The sequence below is a fragment of the Prunus avium genome, chromosome 1 (assembly GCF_965620075.1).
Source record: "Prunus avium chromosome 1, drPruAviu1.hap1.1, whole genome shotgun sequence".
NCBI lineage: Eukaryota > Viridiplantae > Streptophyta > Magnoliopsida > Rosales > Rosaceae > Prunus > Prunus avium.
In genome coordinates, this window is record NC_142284.1 from 3,878,301 (window position 1) to 3,884,300 (window position 6,000).

The following is a 6,000-nucleotide window of genomic DNA, read 5'->3' on the forward strand; positions in this document are numbered from 1 at the left end:
TAGGTAACATGATTTATCACTAAGTATTTTTCGTTGCTAATAATCACACTATTTACCTTTTTTTTACTTATGCTTGTCTGATCGATTGGTATAAGATGTGGGCCTTTACTTTTTATTGATTAAATTGAATTTTATCCATATATTAGGAATATTATCAAGGAAAGAATTCAAAATTTAAATTCTATAATTCAATTACAAGGAAATAATGCATTGAATTTAGATTTTCAATGTGTTTTCCGTATTTACCTCAAATGGTAAAATCGACACAACAAAACAAGTAATAAATGTCAAAGGACCTACATCTAAAACAAAAAACGCTAGGACTAAACCCAATGACAGCTAATCATTTTGGACATAGATCCAAGAAACCCTTAAAATTAAAAGAAAAATCAAATAATGGATCCTATTTTTATGGAACACAATGACCCATTATCTTTTTTAATTCTAAAATAAATTTAAAAGTTTTTTAAAAAAGCCTCTCACATGCGCGTGTAGAGAGGCTAGTGTATATATATAGAAGAAACAAGAACAACAAAAAAACTAATGGTAGCCAATTATAATGAGGTTTAGCCCAGTGAAAAATGGTCTCAAGTTTGAACCAACATTGTCATTATGTGTGTGTGAGAGAGAAATTCCCCTCCCTTTTACCACTATATGAATGTAGTTTAGCCTCAATTTTTACAAATTCACTTTCTTTCTCCCCCCATTCTATAATAACATGAAGATAAAATATAAGTACCACCTTGTTCAAAAAAGACATTTAGATCCATAAATAACTAGAATGATGCACATGTGATGCATGCACGTATCATAAGTTAAAAGTGTGAAAAAAAAAGAAAGTGAGATATGTGAAATGAGTGGATTGGTTGAAAAAGTAAAATGAGAGTAAAAATTGGAACCAATAAAGTGAGATTCTACCTCTATCAAACAAAAAAGTGAGATTCTACACAATTACCATTCTACCCATAATTATTATGCTTCGTTTGGTGGCTCAATTTAGGCTGGATGGTAATAGAATCCAAGCCAGCTCTTATGAATCACACCCCTCTAGATGAGACTTCCAAAACACAATATGTGGAGTATTTTCCAGTTTAATAAATTTAATCCTAATATTTATAAATTCACCATACATCGGCCATGACGTTAATCCAATTTAATTGACCCCGAAGAATAAATGGCATATTTGACTTTTTTTTTTATATACAAGCAATATTAGGGGATGGGGGAATCGAACATAGGAACTCATAGGCATATGAAAATGCTCTTAACCACTTTAGCTACAAGCCTCTTACGTATATGTGAAATTTTTTATTGGGATAGATAAGATAATTATCTTTAATATAATATAGATTAAAAAAACAATGTACCCAATTTGAATTTAGCTTGTATTTTATTTATAAATTAAATTGGATTCACTCTAATTATGTCTATACAATTAAACTTAGCTACACCGAGAACAGAAAATACAATAACTAATTAACTCTTCGTCTAATTATATGTCGCGTTTCAATGTTGGAAAATGTCTCAAGTTTTGAATACCTCATTTTTCATGGATCAAAAAATAAAATAAAAAGCATGGTGTCTCTAAGTTTTGTAGAGGAGGCAGAGAGAGTAAAGATTTTTTCTTTTCATTAATTCTTTAATGAGTAAGAGCATCTACAATAGGCCCCTTAAACCAATTCATTAGACAAATTTTATGGAGGAATTGAAAAAACACAACTGCAATCATGCTCCCAATCCACCTCCTAAAATAGGGAGACCTCTAGGAGCTCTTAAATCCGAGAAGAGAGAAACGACTCCTAGTGACTCCCTAAAATTTAATATTGCATTATTTTAATACTATTTCAAACATTTATTTAATGCTGAGTATTTTTTGTTATTATATTTTTTTTGTCTACACTCTATTCCAAAAATGAATTGAAAAAGAATTAAAGCATTTATGACTCCCTAAACTAAGGAGTATTGTTGGAATTGATATTTTATTGAGAGCTCATAAAATAGCTTTCTAGTGTTTTTAGCTATATTTCAATTAAAAATAGGGAGCATGATTGTAGATGCTCTAATATCAGTTTATAAACTTCATAGAAAAAGTAGACTAACCAAATGTTATCCATGTGAGAATGCATTCAACGCAGAAGAATAAGAAGACAAGGTGATGAGAGAAATGTGGAGCAAATTTTTTATAATTATTTTAAATGTTATATAACCAAGGGAATTTGTAAAGAGAAATGAGGAATAGAGGAAGACAATAGAAATTAGTCCCTAAAAACTTGTCATTTTCTTCTTTGTTAATCACCTATTTATAGGCTTACAAATATAGGAAGCTAACCCACAAATTATGAATTAAAGGCTACTAATTACATAGGTTACAATATATCAAAAGGTGGAGGTAATGGATGTAATGGTGGTCATTCACATTCTATATATTTATAACATTAAACTATTTGTAAACCATTATTATATTAATTTTAAATTATAAGGGGACCAGGAGTTCTCACACACATACTAACAAGATGTTGCGGGAATTCATGCCATTTTTCATTGGGTTAGACCCCTATTACTTTTTCTTTTCTCTATTGGATTTAACATAAATAAGGGCATAAGTGGAAGTTTATGAAAGTGATTCATAATGGTAAGTTCTCTTAAGTAATAATATAGATATTGAGTGAACAAAGAGGTATTAAAAATGGTCTCGCTCTTTTCTTCTTCTTTTCTTTAATTATTTATTTTAACATAATCGATTTTTGTGATACTTAGAGTTTTTTAAAATATCACTTCCTACCAACGAGGTCTAACTCAGTGGAAAACGACATTAACTTGCAGACAAAAGGTCTCAGGTTTGAACCGTCATGACATCTTAGTTGTATTTGTGTGAAAAACCCCCATCCTATCACATTAATAATTATATGGTTTTATATTTATGTCGTCCATATATGGAGTAATGTTCTCTTATCATATATTTGGCATGTTATGGTACATACGAGGACAACATAATTAAAAATTACTTAACCTAATTAATGAATTTTATTAATAGTAAGCATCATAAAATTGCCAAATTATAGACAACAGTAACATATTTAAACATTACGTAACCTACACATCAGATTAGATTTACATGTTGGCCACATAGTATATTAGACTATCAGGTAGGATTTATCATTTGGTCCGCGGTCCGTGAGCTTAATATAGCATGAATATAGGATAATAATGTTCTTTTCTTAGATATTTGTTGTACTATAGTATCATACGTACAAAAGGACAATAATACATCTGTACATTATTTCACCTAACATATGAGATTAGATTAACAGTCTGACAATATAATATAACATGTTGTAGGTAAGCACAAGGCACTACACCTAATCAATATATAGAAACAACAGGATGACAACATAACATGCTAAGTTGCTAAGGATAAAATATTCCAAGCATACTATATTCTTCTTTTGCCATATATATGGTCTATTGTCATGGCCAATATTGAGATTTTGAGGGTCCTGTATGAAAATTAAATTCGAGCCCTCAATGACATGAAAATAATAAATAATAAATAATTATGAATTGATGCCATAAAACAATTTTTTTAAAACTAAACTTCATTGTCAATTGCAATTACAAATCAAATTCATAAAAGTTCTAAAAACGCTTCAATTTGACAAAGTTAAATACTAGTATATTCGGAACAAAAATAAACGGTTACCATTGTAAAGTAAATAAGCACAACTAACTTCCATAAAAACGCGCCTAATCTAGTGGTTTGGTGAGTGCATAAGTGGGAATCAAACTCCAGCCTCCAATGAGAGAATAGAAGCACCATAAACCAACTCCGATAGACGCATAATCGTGTAAGTTATTGCTCACACACACGCACAAAAGGGCCTCTGAAAATTGAGGCCATGCGCGATGGCACCACCCTAAGGTCGGCCTATTACCTAACTATGAACCAAAACCACATATTCGAACTCAACTAATTAATGGTTGAGATTGACTATCTGTCCACAAATACATTAGATTGTCTATAGAGCGTTTGACAAGAAAACCTTATCTGGCAAGAAAATATTTACCTATGTTCTCCTGCTGGACAACTGCTAGCACGTTATAATACTAGACTATGAATAAGTACCAAACATTCATAAATGATTCTAATTAAAATAATAATGTAGATAGACAGTCTAATAACATAATATGTCAAATTAAAGTAATACAAAATTTCTAATTTAGGGTTACCACATATGTCATGTTATTCTTTTTTTTTTTGGTAATTACCATGAGGTGTTCGGGCTAGCTTGCATGCACCTCGACTAATCCCCACTCGCGGAACTGAGTCTACCTCTAGCCACCAGGTAATGGAAAATGTCAAAAGTATTTAACCCATCATTGTTTCCAACCTTAGAATTGAAAAACGTTACAAGTGGGATGGACTAAAGGACAAAGGTTGGTCCCATTTGGTTTGCAGAAAAGAATTGATGGGAAATAATTTCTCATATCTTTCCTAAGGGATGGAAAATGGAAGATTCCTTTTCCATGTTTGGTAATGCTGGGAAAGTAACCAGGAAATACCATTTTATTTTCTTTCACATGTTTGATTTGCATGGGAATGTAAAACAAAGTTTGTTTAATTTTCCAATTATACTATATAAAATCAAATAAAAAAGAAGGCAACTATATTGTAATTTTAAATTGTTAATGGGGTAAAAATACTCATGAAAAATGTGCATTTAATATTGGTTCATTTTCCCAAACTTTCCCATGAGGAGGGAAAACAAAACCTAAGGGGGTAAAAGGGCTTCACTTTCCCCCCTACTTTCTCATGTATTAGGCAACCATTTCTCATGCTTGAACTTACCAAACATAGGAAAATAATTGATTTCTCATCCCCAAACCTCGTTTCCCATAAACTAAACGGGGTAAGGGTATTGGGTTAGGGGATGGGCCTTGAGGGTGGAAGGAAGGCACGGGTTGTTGGGTTTTAGGCTTAAGTTCTGGGTTATACTAGTCTTCTGTCGATCACGATATATCTAATATCTTGAGTGTTTTTTTTTTTGTTGCTGTGGTAATATGTTGAGTCTAGAGAGTGGTTTTAGAAACTTTCTGGATTCTGCTACTTATATTTGGGAGTCTTATGGATGCGGGCTACATGGCTTAGTTCCGTGTTACTGTATTTAGGAATGTTGAATATTAATCTCAGATTTTGTGGAATTATTGGCCCATTTTCGACTTATATGGATTCCATTCCTTTGTTAAGTCTAAAAGTGGGATGGAGATTGATCACACATGTAGTTTACGCTTACTAACAGAATGAAAAACAAAGTGACTGATATCATACGAAAATGATGCAAAATTTTGAATAGATATTTGTACAGCTCATGATTAAAATAATTCCAGACCTCGGTTTTGTAATAACAACAAAAAGAACTAGACATAAATTTGGTCCTAGCCAAATTATTGGCATCAACAACTATAGAGATGGCAACCGGCCGGTTGGGGACCGCGTATGACAATATCATCATTGTCTATGCTTCCCATCCCTGGGCTCGTCTCCATCTCTATCTTCAGTAAGAATTTTGAGGGAATACTTGTCCATGTCCCCATCGGGGGATATCTCACAAATTAGCCTCGAATCCTTGAATTTAAATAATAATAAAAATATTTATCCTATGTTATAACACTTAAATTTCACTAAAAATATCATTCAACTCAAGTACACTCAATTAAACTATAAAATTTAACTCAACTACTAAAAATCATCTCAATTCAATTTGAGACAACTAAATAGATATTATATTATTATAACGATACATAGTTATATTATATTCTATATTATTTTAAAGTAAATATTCACTTATCAGACCTGGTACGGGGACATAAATAACAATACCATCTTCGGCCATCCTCAATCGAATACTTTAAATTTCTGCCATCCATAACAAGCTATAGAACATCAGAGATAGTAGGAGGCTCCACATCAAATATATGCAGAGCAGGAGAAAGCTCATATAG